The 19,568-nt window shown below is 40.3% G+C and overlaps 1 protein-coding gene across 2 annotated transcripts in view; it reads right to left on the reverse strand.

The window, feature by feature from the left end:
• lrrc8b (leucine rich repeat containing 8 VRAC subunit B) overlaps window positions 1-12,112 on the reverse strand; it is a 54,599-nt gene extending 42,487 nt beyond the window's left edge. The window contains exons 1-2 of one of the 2 annotated variants that reach the window (XM_062978036.1): window positions 11,952-12,112; window positions 8,526-8,661 (exon numbers count right to left, since the gene is read on the reverse strand). The gene's annotated coding sequence lies outside the window, so the exon portion shown is untranslated. The remainder of the gene's footprint in view (window positions 1-8,525; window positions 8,662-11,951) is intronic. The other variant, XM_008109283.3, reaches the window with a different exon arrangement.
• Window positions 12,113-19,568: the final 7,456 nt, after the last annotated feature.

Consider the following 19,568-nt stretch of genomic DNA (forward strand, 5'->3'; position numbering starts at 1 on the left):
ATCTCCAAGACATCCTGTTATTAACAGGTCTTACAAACCTATAGTTACAGAAGCAAAAATGCTACTGTGTGATTGTCCTGTGAATTTTCTCAAATGCTGCAAACCATCAATGAATTTGCCTAAAGGATGTAACCTGCCAACCATTAAGCATGCAAAACTACCTCAATTGTTGCTTAGGAAAACCTTATGAAATTCATGGGTTCACCATAAGATGACAGAAGACTTGGAGGCACATATACAAACACAATGAAAATAAATCATTTGTCATGTACACAAGAATCATATATTTATTTCAAGTCTAGAGGAAACATCAGAAATAATAACAGGGGAGACGGATACAAAGCAGCAAACAAATACCAGATAAAACCGAAGGGCAACGTGATTTTTTTAATGAGCTTTGAATGAGAGACATTGATGGCATTTGTTTTTCTATCAGGCATACTTTGATAAGATACCTAACAATCTATTTCAACTTTTTCCTTTGCTACAGTATCACCTTGCAAATATCATATTCACACATACAAACAAGAAAGCCAAACTGAGCAATATAAGTACAGTAGAGTCCAGGACCAGCCCGAGGAAATTCAAAGGGGGACGCAAATATTTTTTTGCGCCCCCTCCCCTGCGCCGCAGGAGGCGGGGCCAGGACTGGCCCCACCTCCCGCACCCTAACCCCGCCTACCACGATGGGAGGCCACGCCTCCTGCGGCACGGGCGGCGTGGGAGGCGGGGCCAGGGTGCACGGCGTGGGAGGCGGGGCCAGACGTGGCCCCGCCTCCCGTGGGGCGCGCCCTGGCGCAGCCTGAAAGGACTCCCGCTGCAGCGGGTGCGCGCCGTGGGAGGCGTGGCTGGTCCCGCCTCCCGCGGGGTGCGCCCTGGCCTGGCTGCGCCATGGCGTGCCCCGTGGGAGGCGGGGCCAGACCTGGCCACGCCTCCGCATCACATGGCCCCGCCTCCACCAGGTGTGGCCCCGCCTCCCAGGGGCTCAATAGCGCTCCTGGGAAGGTGGCACCCAACACGGGGGCGTGGCCAGCATGCCGTGTTGGGCCGGGCCTGGTAGAGTCTCACTTATCCAACATAAACGGGCCGGCAGAATGTTGGATAAGCGAATATGTTGGATAAGGAGGGATTAAGGAAAAGCCTATTAAACATCAAATTAGGTTATTTTACAAACTAAGCACCAAAACATAACGTTATACAACAAATTTGACAGAAAAAGTAGTTCAATACGCAGTAATGCTATGTAGTAATTACTGTATTTACGAATTTAGCAGCAAAATACCACAATGTATTGAAAACATTGACTAAAAAAATGTGTTGGATAATCCAGAATGTTGGATAAGCGAGTCTTGGATAAGTGAAACTCTACTGCATAATTAAATTATAATGCAATAGTGAAAAACTACATGACTCTTCATACAAATATAGATTGCAATTCTTTGCAGAATAGTCAATGGTGACGAACGCTGGGGATTTTCCTCCACATCTTGTAGAGGAATGTGTGGTTGGGAAGGGATCAGCCTTCTGATCCCTGATCTAAGGCTTACATCCAATGGCTTGTCCCAACTAGAGCGGCCACATTGTCTGGTCCCTTCCCTTTAATGAAAGAATATGATGACTTTCAGTCTAATACTGAATAAATATCAATAGAAAAAAAAACTAGATTAGGAATTTTGTAGTGGTTTACCCATTGTTGCTAGGAATTATAGAAGGATTTAGGCAGAAGCCATAATACATATTCAAAGTAGTAAAGGGGGAAAATAACATACAAATAGTTAAATCTGTCTCAGATTATCAAATGTCTATATTGTTTGTTAAATGAGCAATGCAGGAGTGGGGAACCTTTGATCCTTCACATATTCTGTGCTTCAACAATACTTCTTAAATGATCAGGTATGGAAGAATAGCGGCTTTTCTTCCACAATGTCACAAGGAGTGGCATCCTAATTGTACATATAAAGCATCTTTTTGATTATTTAAAGAATCTGTACTATATCTACTAGTTGGGAGGGAAATGAACGTATCTTTTATCTACAATAATATATAGTTATGATACATTTCTGTGATTCAAACTACAGAAAAGAGATTCCATCTAAACATAAGGAAAAACTTCCTGGTAGTTAGAGCTGTTTAACAGTAGAATATGCCGCCTAGGAAAGTGGTGGAGTCTCCTTCTCTTGAGGTTTGCAAGCAGAGGCTGGGTGCCCATCTCTCAGGAGTGCTTTGGTTATGTATTCCTGCATAATAAATAGGGGTTGGACTCGATAGTCTTTATGGTGTCCTCCTATCTATCTATCTATCTATCTATCTATCTATATCTGAAGTGCCCCACACTGATTGTGTTCCTACATAACGGTAAGCCAAGATTGGTTTTTTAAATTATAGTTTGTTGTAGAAAATAGTTTTGCAAAGTAATCCAAATGGATGAAAGGGATTTCTCAGCAGTTTTCCATCCATTTTGTCAGCAATGGTACAGGGCTTTTAATAGCATGGGGACCAAAATGTCTGTGTCTTGCCTTGTGAACAACCAATTTCCTGTTCCATGGGAATTGTAGTTTGATAGGCATCAGCATTATTTTGCAGAAAAGGCTAAAGATCTTGCAAAACACCAGCCTCACTACTATATATGTAAAACAGCAGTTCTTCAATAGACTAGGAACCACATTTTTTCTATGTTGCTTCTTCCAATTCTATTGATATCTCAATATAGTTTGTGTTGTGGCTATTTTAAAATTTAAATGTATTTTTCACTGTATTTTGGGACTACAAGGAGCTATATAAAAAAATGAAATTCTGCTTACATCTTGCATGTAAATTCTCTTGTGCCAATTTGTAACTTATCTGGCTCCTGACAAGAATGAACAAAATCCTTTATGCCTATGTTAGTGGATGTGAAGAAGGAAAAGGATCTGGTTTGAAGAAAAACAAGGACTGACTACCAAGTAAAGCTGACATTACATAAACAGAACAAGTACAAAATGTCAACACTGGTATGAATAATTGCATTGCCTGTACTTTCTCTACTTTATTTTTGAATGTCATTATTTATAATCCCATTCACCCACAACAATGTTCATACTTCTTATATAAAATATAAGCCACCTTTAAGGATAAGCCTTATAATATGCGATTTAGCAAAGTTTAAAGACATTGTAATAGTAAATTGTACAATAACAATTTCAGATACAATAAAACAATAATGCAGTCAATAGATAGCCTATATTACACAAGAAGGAACTGGCAAAACTACCTCTGAGGATTACCCTGTAAAGGTCAGGCAGTTGCCATAAGTCAATAGGTGACTTGAAGACACAAACTCAATGTTCATTCATGCATTTGATGTGTTTTAATCAAGTTTTATAAATGTAGACAAAACACATATGACATCTCCTTTTAATGTGAACAGAAACTCTTGTTTCTGCTGCAGCAGCTGAGTACAGCTGTACTCCTTGGCATTTTTTAGGCATCTCTCTGAGCATTAGGGCACGTAAAAACCTCTATAGAACTATTTATAGATTGTTTATTCCCAAGTTGGAAGACTAACTTGGGAATAACTGTTTTTAATTATAAACAATACAAATATATCTGAACAGTCAAGCATATTAAAGAGTCTTCACATTCCTCATTAGTCCACTGCATGTATTATTGTAACAGTTCAATGATTTTTTTTAAAAAAAATAGCAGTGAAAATTCTATTTAATGTCATCTTTAAATCTTTAGTATATAAAAACACATTAAGAGTCTTGCTGAAATAAGATGAATTTCATGCTAACTAATATTTAAACTAGGCATTTAATATTTACATTATACCATGAATGAAAGTTTCTCTCTGCCATTTGATTCCTAGCTTTGCTCAGCCTTCTCTACCCATTTTCATCCCCAAAGCAAATAAAATACATGTTTCAGATTCCTTTATTTTATTGTAAACAAGACAAGAACTACCATGTAAACAAAATCATGGTTAGCGTCACAAAAATATACCATGTTTCACAACCACTAAACTGGAGTTACAGCAATAGAATAACTGGAGGAATGACATCAACAGGAAGCACACTTGCATCACTGCACAGAAAACTGAGATACCCGAGAAGTAGGAGTTCAGTTGCCTATGGAGTCCCTTAAAGGCATTGCATGCTTTTGAACATTAACTGTGATTTAAAGATTACATCACAACTATATTTTACAATGTGTATATATCTGTGCTTTCAAGTTGAGGTTGACCTATTGTGATTCCATGAATTTCATATAATTTTCTTAGGCAGCGAATACTGGTTTTTCCTGTTCCTGCCTCTGAAATACAGGTTGAGTATACCTTAATCAAAATGCTTGGGACCAGACATGTTCTGGGTGTTGGGGAGGTTACAGAATACCCGTATTTGGAGATGAGACCCAAGTCTAAACATGAAACTATGTTTCATTTATACCGTATGCACATGACTGAAATTCATTGTATGCATGAAACGAATTTTTGTACATTGCACCATTAGAAAGCTATTTCAGCCACTCATGTTTACAATTTAGGATTTTGGAGTGTCTTTGATTTTGAATTTCCAGATAAAGGATAACCAACCTGTATATTCTACAGCACCTAGTATTTGTTGGCAATATCCCATCCAAGTATTAACCAGAACAGACCTTTTTATCTTCCAAAACCAGACTGGATCTACTGTTTTTGACTGGAAACACATTTACAAGGCATTTGACTTCTCTTTCTTTCACTCCTATGAGAGACATGGTACATTCAATAATATCCCACCCAAAAAAGACTCTATCTGTGGCGGCCCCTGAAGTATATATTACACGAAAAAGAAAGGAAACAATATTTATGGCCTTTTATTTGTAATAAAATGAGCTGGGGCACAGCAGTCAAAACCACATTTTTACTAGCTGGTTATAACCCTATTGTAACAACCATCTGTTTAAAGCAGATAAAAGGAGATCAGAGTATATTAATCAGATTGGTATACAGTGTAAGGGGACGAGGACATCTGATGTATACACCAAAGATCAAGGTACATTCGGTTACAAGTTGGCCACGCCCACTTTTTATCTCTGTACTTGTATATTTGTAATTTTACTCTGACTAGACATATACTGTATGTTGTCTTTAGATTGTCTGTTTTGATAAGGCCAATTGGCTGATCAAAAAATATTTTGTTTTGTTTCACTCCTTTTTAAATAGAATTATTTACCATTCAAAACTAATACACCATTTATAATTAACATTTTAATAACTTACAAATAAAAACCAATTAACACCTGTATAACTTAAATGGCAGTATTCCTTCAAACTTAAATCAGCCACATTACTATACCTATGTTCACTCGGAAGAAAGTATATTTCAAAATCATGTTTTTGATATACAGTATATAACTTTGAAATATTAGCCCTTAAAATATATATAATAATACATTTCATTTCTTACCTGCCTCTCCTAATGGCTCAAGGCGCAGTACAACACAGTCAAAATATATCAACATAAAGTACATAACATACAAAACACTATAAAATACATACACCTAAACAAATGGTACAAAGATCAAAATGCGGTGGCAATAAAATGCATATCCAAAACTCATGCTTCAGAGGTGGGTGTTCAGCTGCGTCTTAAAATTCTGGCAGCTCATTTAACTATCAGATGAAGAGGTCCTCTCAGGTTGGGTTCTGGCTGGTTGGAACTAGTAACACAAGGGAAATGGTGTGTATGCATGTCACCTGTAGAGAAAATGCTACAACTGCCAGGGCAGTTTCCATTTTTCTTGCTGTTCTTTCTGTAGTGGTCTTCTCTGTAGTGGTCTTCCCATACCTCAATCCTGTCAATGTGAATGAAACTTTGGCTCCAACAGATTAAACTTTTCCCTGGCCTACTTTTAGAATTCTCTTTTCGACCACGTTCTTGTCAGGGATCATGGAACTGCACTTTTATTCACTAGCAGATCAGCAAAGGTTTTCCTCTGGAAAAGGTGTTCAGATTTTCCTAAACAAATAAAAGTGTGATAGCATACTTCCAAGAACCAGAGATTGTAAATTTGACCATCTTCAAAAGGCATATTCTGTATATTTATTCACAAAAGACGAGGCCTTTTCTGTGATGATGCTACAACTCTGAAATGTTCTCTTGATGTGTAACAGCTCACTTTACTGATGTCAATTTTAATGAAAAAATGTTCCAGGCTGGTTATTATTACATGTTGTAGTGCCACCTGGAATATACAGCTTGCTTCTTGTAATGGCTCACAATCATATTATGTGTTGGGAGACTATATGTATATTTCCAACTTAATCAACATAACCCAAGGCTTCTACATCTGTACAAAATGTTATAATCAGTTTCACTCTCTTTTTCTGATGGATTTAAACAGACATTTTAGAAGAGATGTCAAAGGTTAACATACAACCTGGGTTTAGCACTGTGAACACACATCAAGCATAATAATACGCACAAAAAATCCAGTTTTTAAAAAGTATGAATGTTATGCTTGCCAGACAATTGAACCAGTTAGTAAAGACCATCAGAGATAGCATGGGAGGGGGGGGGGGTTGTGTGAGAAAATGTAATTCTAATCATCCCTCTTATCTCTCATTTTGGAGGCAGATCATTGAAGATTACCAATTAATGTCACATTGTCTCAAGTCAATGGCGACATGTTTTATAACAGTGTTCTTCGTAACCAAACATCTTGCTGACTGGTGAATTTTACAAATGAAATGTGCTTGTTTCGTTTAGGAATCTGAATCACTTCACACTAAAAAGCTGGATGCACATGAATTGTTTCATTCTACTAATGTGGTGTGGACTCTGATATTTTGTCATCAAGGCTGGGAACAGAAGAGTACAATCTTCCATTTACTCACAGCCCATTCATCTGCAAATAAAAGCATTGTTAGAAGAAAACTAGGGAGGTGGCAGTGGGATAATCTAATGCCACTTCCTGAGTTCTGCCAGCCAAGAATAAAGATGGGTAGGAAGCCTTTTCTTTTCTTATTCCCAGAGCTAAATTTTCTCCCTCCCACTGATGTCAATGACAGGCTTGTTAACTGGAACAGTGCCATGGCTTATATAATTTTGGGTCCTTTTGGATGATGCATCAGACGAATAAAAAGGGCTGTGGATCATGTGGATATAAAAGTATCCCTTACATGCTCACGCAGTACTATTTGGGATCCTACAAAATTTTAGGGATATATGGGACATAAGTAATGTCTTCAACACCGACAGGGACTTCCATAACATTGAAGTTTTGCTGTTAGGCTGTGAAACTGCAACCTGGTAGGATTGTTAGGAACTCCCATTATTTTCAACAAAGCATCCTCTCACTATAATGTGTTTAGCAGATCAAAACCTCCACAATCCCTAGCCATTGGGCATGTTGGATTAAGCTAGAGGGGGCTATAGTTCAAAACACGTGGAAGGCTGGCTTTAGGATTGAAATCTAAGGCCCATTCTATACTGCCCTATATCCCAGGATCCGATCCCAGATTACCTGCTTTGAACTGGATTATATGAGTGTACACTGCCAGATAATGTGGGATAAGAAGATAATTTGGGATCAGATCCTAAGATATAGGGCAGTATAGATCCAGTTTAACCCTCTCAAGTAAAACCATTTTATTTCCCTGAGCTTCTGGATTAAAATATCATTACTTTTTATGATTTCTCCAGTTCTTTTTGAATGTTGATTTCCATGTATTTTCTAAAAAAAATTAAATATGGGATGAGAATATTTTAAATAAATAATCCCAATTGCCTCAATGTTAGAGCCTGCACTCATATCAGGTTCTCTTCTCTAGCTGCCAAGAGACATTTATATATTAGATACAGGGTCAGTTCATCATGAATATCAGGTCACCAAACTCAGACTTGGCCCTGGATGCACATTCCTCAGAAGCTCATGCTTGTTTAGTTTAGCAATTTATTTAGATGCATCCCGGATTTATTAGAAACAGATCAAAACATGCACTCTAGACCTTTTAGTGCCATTTTGGTGGGACAGGCATGATCAATGTAATTAGAATATTTTGTGGTTTCTAAATTATAAGCACATGGTATAATCCGAGTTTATAGAAAGGTATCTTTCTGGGATTGCTTTGCGCCCATTTAATTAAGCTCATATTTAGAGCCTGTCGGGCATGCCTTCTCCTTGGAGACATAGCAACTAACCCACCGTCTGCACTTTCTGTTCCTGCCATTGCAGGAAGCATCTGTAAGTGCTTACTTGCATGCCCCAAAATTAGATGATTAAGTGATATGGGACAAGCCAACATTGTGCCTATAAGGTATGCAGACTCTGGAAATACAACCAACAGTTTACTCCAGCCCAAAGACTTCATGAGCCAGTTACGCACCAGAGCACATGCACAACTGCCCTCACAAAACTGCACAAAGAAACAAAGCCTAAGGGCATACTTTCACAACAGGAAACACACAGCAAAAATATCCTTCCCCTTATTTGTTAGTATAATTCCCAGAAAGGTCTGAAACTGCTGATGAAGAACATCTTAATGCTCTTGACTTTCAACTTACCAAACATAATGCCCCGAGAACTCAGTACATTGCCGAAACCTGGGCCATTGGAAACCACTTGGAAAAGTACAAGGTGAGCTATTAGTTTCCAAACCGGGTAGAATGGTTCAGGGTTGTGTAAGGAAACAGGTTTGACCTGGAGAGGCAAAAGGTCTTTATTTGCAAAAGAAAGTGATGGCAGACATTCCAAAGTGTGGTGAGAGGAGTTTCAACACACTTTATTATGCTGCAATGGATTTTGCAGAAAATTTCTTTAAAGAACTGAACAAACAAAGATTGCTACCACTGCATTCAGAATTTCTGCCTTAATTGAAAGAATGATAGGGCTTATATTTAGATAACACACATACTATTATGGTTGTTACCTGTTGAAAATGATCTGAAGGCACACAATAACCATGCTGCCTAGAAGCCCTTCCCTGAGATCTTTGTTTTGCAAATAAAGGCCTTCAGGGAAGTGGCTGTTAATATTAGCCACACAGAACTGAAGCAGAAACCACACAAAGTCCATCTTGGCACTTGACAAGATTTAATACTTCGCTGTCATGTTCAGAGTCCATTTCAATCACCATTGAAACAGGTTCTCGGAGCCATAATGAACATGCTGTTATTTACTGACATCCCAAGATTTGATTTTGCTGCAAAAGCACAACCATTCAATCAATGGAGAAACAACAGCACTTATCATATGCCCAGAGGCATTTCCCCCTCATTTTCAAGAAAAAGCAGAGATGGGGAGTATGCAATCCAATAGAGAGAAACAGGGAACTACAGTACAGGTTGACCACCCCTTATCCAGAATTCTGAAATATAATAATAAATTTTATTTCTTACCCACCTTCACTCAGGGTGGGATGTAACATAGTTAAAATGCAGAGATAAAAACATACTATTAGAGAACACATAATATTAAGGGCCTTCCACACTGCCCATTTATCCCAGGATATCTGGCAGTGGGGACTCATATATTCCAGTTTAATGCAGATTATCTGGGATCATATCGTGGGATAAAGGGCAGCGTGGAAGCACTCTAAGTCATTGACATATTAAAATCATTCATTCTAACTTGAAATCCATGGTTTAAAATTGGTTGAAGGCAGGGCCATAGCGAGGGTGGAGTGTGTTAAGGTTTTAACTCCCCCACCCCCCACCCCGGAAATGTGTCAGGCTAAAAAACCTGGTTTACTCATGAATTTACTTACGCATGAACAATAAATGAATTTCATGTTGACACTTGGGTCCCATTTCTTGTGATATCCCATTATGTATATGCTAATATTCCAAAATCAAAATAATAACAACAGCAACAACCCAGGCCCCTTCCAGACAGCTGAATAAAACCACACATTTTCTGCTTTGAACTGGAAAATATGGCAGTGTGGACTCATAATATTGTGGGAGTTTCTGCCTTGATGTTCTGGGTTATATAGCTGTGCAGAAGGGCCCCCAAAATACCTTTTGTTCCAGGTATTTTGGAGAAGAAGGAACGATCTGTAGGAACTCAATTCTGGGAGGTGTGGAGAAGCAGCTGTCTAGTCCCATTCTGATTTCCACACAAATGAGGCCCCTTCCACACAGCTGAATGAAGTCTCACATTATCTGCTTTGAACTGGAATATATGGCAGTGTGGATTCAGATAACCTAGTTCAAAGCAGATACTGTGGGATTTTTCTGCCTTGATATTCTGGGTTATATGGCTGTGTGGAAGGCCCTGAGAAACCAGGGGGGGTGCATCTGCACTGTAGAATTAATGCAGTTCGACACCACTGGTATGGCCAGGGCTCAATGCTATAGAAACATGGGAGTTGTGGTTTGACCATTTCTTTTGCCTCCTCTGCCAAAGGGCCCTTCCACACAGCCATATAACCCAGAATATTAAGGCAGATAATCCACAATATCTGCTTTGAACTAGGTTCTCTGAGGCCCCTTCCACACAGCTGAATAAAATCCCACATTATCTGTTTTGAACTGGAATATATGGTAGTGTGGACTCAGATAACTTAGTTCAAAGCTGATATTATGGGATTTTCTGCCTTGATATTCTGGGATACAGGGCTCTGATGCACAAGTTTTTACCTACCCCTTATAATTGACCATGTCTACCTTGAAGTCCTGTTTACTGGTACTTGAATCCTTGATGGAGTATATTGATTTGGATTTATAATTTTGTGTCTATTTTTAGAATCATAGAATAGTAGAGTTGGAAGAGACCTCATGGGCCATCCAGTCCAACCCCCTGCCAAGAAGCAGGAAATCGCATTCAAAGCACCCCCGACAGATGGCCATCCAGCCTCTGTTTAAAAGCCTCCAAAGAAGGAGCCTCCACCACATCCTGGGGGAGAGAGTTCCACTGCCGAACAGCTCTCACAGTGAGTAAGTTCTTCCTGATGTTCAGGTGGAATCTCCTTTCCTGTAGTTTGAAGCCATTGTTCCGCGTCCTAGTCTGCAGGGCAGCAGAAAACAAGCTTGCTCCCTCCTCCCTATGATTTCCCTTCACATATTTGTACATGGCTATCATGTCCCCTCTTAGCCTTCTCTTCTGCAGCCTAAACAGTAGAATTGTTTTGGTTCTGTCTTATGGTGTTGTTTATTACATTCACTATGATTAACTTTGTTGTATGGTGTTTTTTGACAATTGAATGTTTTTTATATTCATGTTGGAAACCGCCCTGAGTCCTCTCAAGGAGATGGAGTGGTATATAAATAAAGTTTTTAAAAATTATTTATTATTGTGTGGAAGGGCCCTGAGTCCACACTGCCATGTATTCCAGTTTAAAGCAGGAACTATGGGATTTTATACAGCTGCCAAAGAGGCCAAAGAGTTCAACCAAACTATAAATCCTGTAATTTCATAGTATGGAGCCATGGGAATTCAAAGTGGTCCAAAACTGCATCAATCCAACAGTGCAGATGCACCACAGGCATGAGGAACTCTTACGTCTGTTTTCACCACCAGAATTCTCTTTGGCAGGGAAGATCTTGGGCCCTTTCTACAGAGCCATATAACCCAAAATATTAAGGCAGAAAATCCCACAATATCTGCTTTGAACTGGGTCCACATTCAGATAATTTGGGATTTTCTGACTTGATGTTTGGGGTTATGTGGCTGTGTGGAAGGGCCCTGGGTCCACACTGCCATATATTCCAGTTCAAAGCAGATATTGTGGGATTTTATTCAGCTGTGTGGAAGGGGCCCTTGTCAAACTATAACTCCCATGATGCCACAACCTTGAGCCGTGGCAGTCAGTTCAAGTGGTGTCAAAAATGCAGTGTAGATACACCTCAGGGATGAGGGAAGGCTTGGCTGTTTCCCCAGAAAGGCTCCAGGTGAGCCTGGGCAGGTGCCTTCCTTCCTTCCTGCCTTCCCGCCATCTCTCTCTTTCTCTCTCTTCTCATCCTCCCGCCATCTCTTCCCCACGGACTGACCTGCTCCAAACGCTTCCCGCTCGTCCCTCCCTCCCGGCCAGGCTGCCTTCCTCCAGCACAGGCAGCGGGAGTGCTCCTCCTCCGCGGAGGGAGCGAAGCCGCTTGCCGCCGCACCGGGGAGATAAATAAAAAGGGGGCCGGCTCCAGCACCGGCTCCGTCCAGCCCTCCTTCTCCGGCGCGTCATAGGCGCCGCGGCCAATGGGAGCCCGACTGGGAGACCCGCTGACTAGGCCAGGAAAGGCCGGAGGCGGGGCTTAAGGAGAATACAACAAATGATAACCAAAGGGGCGCGAGCGAGGGGAGAGCAGGCCTCGCGCTTGGCTCCTGGCCTCCCTTTGAGGCGGAGAGTGACGCGCCTCGCCTCCTCCTCGGTGTCCTCGAGTGGCCCTGTTTTAAGGGAGCCGATGGAGCCCCCGGTGCCGCAGTGGGTTAAACCCTTGTGCTGTCAGGACTGTGGGTTGCTGACCCGAAGGTTGCTGGTTCGAATCCAACTTGGGGAGAGCGTGCATGAGCTCCCTCTATCAGCGCCAGCTCCGTGCAGGGACATGAGAGAAGCTCCTCACAAGGATGGTAAAAACATCAAAACTTCCGGGCGTCCCCTGGGTTACGTCCGAGCAGACGGCCAATTCTCTCACACCAGAAGCGACTTGCAGTTTGTCAAGCAAAAAATGGGCGCTAGAAATGACATCCTACGAAAGTTGACTGGCACAACCCGAGGATCACAACCAGATACAGTGAAGACATCCGCCCTCGCGCTTTGCTATTCTGCTGCTGAATACACATGCCCAGTGTGGAATGCATCTTAAAACAGTGGATGTGGTGCTTAATGAGACATGCTGCATTATCACAGGTTGGATGTCTACTGTTTAGCTGGTATTGTACCATCTGACATCCACTGGGAAGAAACAGCCAGCAATGAAAGGACCAAGGTATTGACATCTCCAGCCCATCCCCTGTTTGGATATCAGCTAGCACGCCAAGGCCTTAAATCAAGAAATGGTTTTCTAAGCTCTGCAGAGATACTTGCAGGAACACCAAGAGTCCAAAAGTGGCAGGCTAGAACCCAGAACCTCAATCAGTGGCTGACACCAGATGAGAGACTCCCTCCTGGGCATACTGACTGGGCAACTTGGAAGGCACTGAACAGACTGCGCTCTGGCACCACGTGATGCAGAGCCAACCTTAAGAAATGGGGCTACAAAGTGGAGTCCATGACATGCAAGTGTGGAGAAGAGCAAACCACAGACCACTTACTACTATGCTGTCTGCTTTGAACTGGAATATAGCGCAGCATGGACTCAGTGGTCAAAGTGGTCCAAAACTGCATCAAGCCAACAGCGCAGATGCACCCAGGCATGAGGAACTCTTATGTCTGTTTTCCCCACCAGAATTCTCTTTGGCAGGGAAGATCTTGGGCCCTTTCCACACAGCCACATAACCCAGAATATCAAGGGAGAAAATCCCACAATATCTGCTTTGAACTTGGTTATCTGAATCCACTTCCATATATTCCAGTTCAAAACAGATGATGTAGGATTTTATTCAGCTGTGTGGAAGGGGGCCTCAGATAACGCAGTTCAAAGCAGATATTGTTGATTATCTGCCTTGATATTCTGGATTATAGGGCACTGCTAAATAAAATCCAGATTATCTGCTTTTTATATGGCAGTGTAGACTCAAATAATCCAGTTCAAAGCAGGTAATGTGGGTGTTATCAAATGTGATAATCTAGATTATATAGCAGCATAGAAGGGGCCTGAGTCTACACTGCCATATAATGACATTCAAAGCAGTTAATCAGGGTTTTCTATGGCAGTATAGAAGGGGCTTCAGATTTTTAATACCTGCACTTTGTATATGTGTACATAATAAGATACTATTGCTAGTAGTAATGGTATTAGTAGTAGTAATAGTATTCTATTACCTGCGTCTCCTTGTGGCTTGAGGTGGAATACAACAGGGTGGTAAAACACAACACTATTAAAATACATATAACAAAATGCACACAAGAAACACACCAATACAATGTAGGTTAAAATTCACAAATTCAAATTGACTGGGTAGGCATCCAGGTCTTGGCACAAAATGTATGTTTCATATATACATAGTCAGCCTGAAGGTAATTATGTACTATATTTGTAATGCTTTTGTGCATGGAATACAGTTAGTATATATTGGGGGGCGGGGAAACATGTCACCATCTTGGGGCACATCTACACTGACCACTTAAGTTAGTTTCAAACTGGTATTGAAGAAAATGGTTTCACTATGCAGATGATTACAAGGAAAGTCCTGGAACCAGTTTGAAGCCCGGATGGTGGCTACACAAACCACAGAGCACTGATGCACATTAAAGCCTTTCTTTCACACCCCTCTGTGAAAATTTGTTCTCTGGCCACCGCAGTTTGAAGCTAACTTTGAATTGCATAAATTGGTCAGTGTAGATGGGGATTCTGTCACTGTTCTTGGTTAACAAATTAGGAGTCTTTGAGTCAATCCTTGAGTCAAATTAAACCCATAAAATGGATACTTAGAAGTGTGTGCATATCCATCTATATATATGGCAAATATATGTGTTTATATATACACACACAGAGTATATGCATACCTGCATACATACTCTCTCACACAAACACACATTTGTTATCTCCAAAATGCCTGGGACCAGAAGTACTCTAGATTTTGGAATGCCTACATTTGTATATAGGTACATAATGAGATATCATGGAGATGGGACCCTAATCTGAGCAAGAAATTCATTTATGTTTCATATACTCCTCATACACACAGCCTGAAACAATACAGTAATTTTTACTGTATTATACAATATAATAATTTTGAGTACTTCTATGCATGAAACAAAGTTAGTGTATACTGAAACATCAGAAAGCAAACGTGACACTGTCTCAGTCACATGGCAGTTTCAAATTTTGGAGGATTTCAAGATTCTGGATAAAGGATGTTCAATCTGTTTATATATGTATGAGTGTGTTTTTGCGTGTATGTGTATATGTGTGTGTGTGTGTGAGTAATATACACGCGCACACACATATACACAAACATGCATGGATACACGTACACACCTTAGTAACCACCTTGTGAGTTTAATCTGAGCCAAGGATTGACTCTAATCCTAATTTGTTAATAAAGAAGAGTGCCTGAGTCTGTGTGCAACAAATTCTTACTAAAGATCCACTGCTAAACTGAAGACAAAGAGCTTCAAGATGTGGGATCTCATGGGCTTCCTGGCTCGCTCCCGTCCCCAATCTTTTATGTTGATCCATAAGGAGGAAAAATGTCATTAGTCAGCTAATGTCTTTATTAGGAGTAATTGAAATGTCACGGTACAATGCTGAAGAACCACAGATGTAATTTGAATTGGGAATGTGCCATCACAAGCCCTTTTCCTTATTGAAAATGTTTCTTATCTGTTTCCTAGAGCCAGCATGGTACAGCTGTTTGTGGGTTGGACTAGGACACAGGGAGATCAGGGTTCAAATCCCTGTTCAGAAATCCACTGGAGGACCTTGGGCAAGCCATACTTTCCCAGCTTCAGAGGAAGGCAAAGGCAAGTCCTCTTTGAACATATACAAAAATCCCAAAATCCTATGATAGTGTTGCTTTAGGGTCACCATATATCAGAAATGATTTGAAGCACACAACAATTCAATCTATGTAGTATACTTTTAAAAATACGTTATATTTTACAGCAGTGTACTATTTAAAAATGCATAGAAACCCTACAAAATAAAAACCTAAAAGAGCAGCAAGACAGAGCACATTAATGCTCAACTGCAACTAATCCCCCAAAGGTTACTGAAAGAGGAAGGTTTTTAGTCACATCTGGAAAGATAATAAGGAGAAATCCAAACATTAACTTGGAAGAGAAGTCCTCACAAATAAAGGCTGGTCTTCTAGTTGCTGTTGGAGTGCATGTCCCAACAGGGCTAGCCAGCAAGTGTAGATGACTTGTAAATGGAATCCAGTAATGCTTGGAGGGCTGCAAGATTCCTGCCTGGCTTAGTAAAATACGTGTTCTCTGAGATAATCAGGACGTGAGCTATTTAGGACTAGTAAAAACAAGAACAAACACATCCAAATGCTTTGTATACAAAGGATTAGCAGCTGGTAGAATTCTTTCAAAACTAGTGAAACATGAGAATATTGAGGCACGCCTTCTAATTTTGCAGAAATGAAGTCCCATGAGTTGTGAACAATGACTAGATCTCTCCTCCACCAGAAGATGTATGAAGCATATGAAAATGGGTGCATCTATACTGTAGAATCAATGCACTTGATATCAGTTGAACTACCATGGGTCAATGCCTTGGAATCATGGCAAATGTAGTTTTACAAGGTCCTCAGTCTTCTCTTCCAAAGGGTGTTGGCATCTCACAAAACTACAAATCCCATTATTCCAGAGCATTGAGCTATGGCAGTTAAAGTGGTGTCAAACTGTATTAATTTGGCAGTGTCGATCAGTGGTTCTCAACCTGTGGGTGTTTTGGCCTACAACTCCCAGAAATCTCAGCCAGTTTACACTTTAAAATACAAATTGCGAACATTTTCAATTATCACACTATTGGTTTATTTAGTCCAGAGCCTGGGGAAAAATTGTCAACTAATTTATTAAGTTATTAGCATCCTAGATTTTTCTAATGATTCTGCCTAACTCATAAACGAATTCACGTTCTTGACATGTATTCTCAGAAGCACATCCAGTTGAACTCACTGATAAACTTTAAGTATGTTTATTATTGCTGATACAAGCAATACTTGGATAATGAAATACAACGTTTTTCTTAACTCCTACCTCTCTTGACCTTCTTGGTGGGAACTTCCAGGCTCTGGGACCAACCTCCAAAAAAAGGTTAAATGGGCACCATCCTTTCTAACTTCTTATACTGTATGTGTGCTAACTTCCCATATGCCATCATTGCCAATTGTTAGGATTTCTGGGAGTTGAATGCCAAAACATCTGAGGACCCACAGGTTGAAAACCACTGGTTTGATGCACCCAATGCCAGGTCACACCTACTCAATTCAAGAGTAATGGTAGATCCAACAGTACACTCAAGGTACACGCCTAATACTGTTGTCAGTGATGAAAGGGGTATGACAGATATTGGCAAATCACAGTCCATTTATAATAGTGTGTGGCTTTGTCAATATTTGGCATCTGGACTGAGCATAACTTAACTCACTGTCATCTTGTTCATTGGCGTTCACAAGCACATATTTAAAAAGCACTGACTGGAAGTGAAGACAGAAGCTAGCAAATAATATAGCAGTGCACATATAGCAGGTTCTTCCAGTTTTCTCCTGACAAAAGTGCTAAACAATGAAGTGGGTTAGACAAAAGTCAGTGGTTGGATTGGCCCTGTTGTGTGTTTTCAAGTTGTTTCTGATTTATGGTGAACCAAACACTGCATTTTCTTGGCAATATTTTTCCCCCAGAGTTTGTTCACCACCCCCCCCCCCCCTCCTATGACAGTGTAACTTGCCAAAAGCTATCTTGTGGGTTTTTATGTCTGAGCAAGGATTTGAACCCTGGTCTCCTCCTCTCAAACGACGACACCACACTGGCTCAAGCTTCATGGCAGAACAGTAAAATGAGTAGATTTCCTTCACCAGGTCTGTAATACCATGCAGTTCTTTCATTTGATTTTTTAAAAGCACACTTATTCCAGTGTTTTCTTTTATAATTCTGCCCCACTGTCCAATTACTCAGGAATGAACAAGGTAAAAATGGGGGTGCAGCCATGCATACTGCAAGTTCAGAAATGCTTGCATCTTTTAACAAATACCAACTTTACTTTTAATATATATATTTAAAACAATCATGACAAGAAAACTGATTTCTTGCTGTTTTTCTTGCTTGCCTAGTTATTTCAGAATGATTTTCTTTATTAATGGTACAAACAAAAACAATCAATAATCCAGTTAAAGTCTGGCTTAGAAAGAAGAACTGAAGTGAGGAACTCCAGGGGTTTATAAATTATTTGTGGGTTTGCTGAACTAGATAGGAAAATTACTTTCAGATTTCAGCATCACATGCTTTACAGAAAAGAAATGAGAACTCCTGCTGACAGGTGTATCTGCCTCTCACTGCTTAAGAAAAAGATTCATAACGCAAGTTGCACTTGAGTCATAGCCTGCTGAGTCTCAGGAAAGCTGTGGCTTGAGTAGCAGCCTCCTGCGTAACTCTGCCTGAAGAAAGTAGACAGCCTTAGCCCCCTCACCACCTGCTTTCTCTTGCAATGGGAAAACAAGAACTGGAGGCAGAAGACAGCACCCTGCTAGGTCAACAGCAGGATAGGATTAGTTCAGCAACCCCTAGCTAGCTGTCTGTTCTTCTAAGACAAGCACAAGAAAGGGGGGGGGGGGGCACTTTGCTGTGTTCCTTGTAGAATATCAGCATAGCTCCATCTCCTATCTGTCCTACTGGAAAAGACTGCTTGTAATTCTATTATTCTTTTGATTTGGAAGGCATAACTATAAATCTCTAGACTTGGACAACCCCATCCTCCTTTGCCTAAAACCCAGTGTGGAGGACCTAAAGGAGTTATAATGATTCTAATCTGGATCACAGCCAGGGAGAAAGAAAACAATTTCACCCTTAAATGAACCTTTCTTTTACATCAATAGCACTCTCTCCATTAGTGTACAAACCGCGAAGAATATCAGAAAATAATCTTGTTATATTTTGAACATAAAATCCAATTTGTTTTAAAAGCACAGAGGAAGGTTTCAGGACCCTCTTTCTGAATTTCCCTTCACATCTTTATAAAAACGTCTGTATGAAACGGTGCTCTCTGCTGGCCAATAAGAGAAGATACATTGAAGAAAATATTTTCTCACATTACACAAGCTCTGCTGTAAAACTATGTTGAGACAGATCAGTGATCAACAAGTATAACATTGGTATGACTTATGATGACTTTCCACTACTGCCACACACAGTTCTTTAAATGGAAGTGCCATGGATTTTATCATTACAGTATATGCAAATATTGTGCTATTGTATCAAGGCTTTCTGTCCATAAACAGAAAGCCTTAATACAATATTTTATGTGTGGTATTATGTAATACTATTATAAACAAAACAAAAATACAGCAATTACTTATTCCGGGTTGTTTCATTGTAATTTCATTTTTATCTGGAACGATTTAATGAAGTGCCAATTTTGTAACCTCTACACTGTGTCACTAATGAAGTATAGGAGCCTTCCCATTTATGTGCAGATTATAGGCCCCTTCCACACAGCTGTATAAAATCCATATTGAACTGGATTATATGGTAGTGTGGACTCAGATAATCCAGTTCAAAGCAGATATTGTGGGTTATCTGTCTTGATATTCTGGGTTATATGGTTTTGTGGAAGGGCCCATACTTACCCAACATCCCCCGACAATAATGGTAACCAAGAACAGAAGTCACAACCTCTAAGGATGCCTGCCATAGATGTGGGCAAAATGTCAGGAGAGACATGGCCATACAGCCCAGAAAACTCACAGCAACCTAATGATACCAGCCATGAAAGCCAAATCAAGAATCTGTTTTTTAAATACAGTAGAGTCTCGCTTATCCAACCTTTGCTTATTCAACATTTTAT

The sequence above is a fragment of the Anolis carolinensis genome, chromosome 4 (assembly GCF_035594765.1).
Source record: "Anolis carolinensis isolate JA03-04 chromosome 4, rAnoCar3.1.pri, whole genome shotgun sequence".
NCBI classification, from domain to species: Eukaryota; Metazoa; Chordata; class Lepidosauria; order Squamata; family Dactyloidae; genus Anolis; species Anolis carolinensis.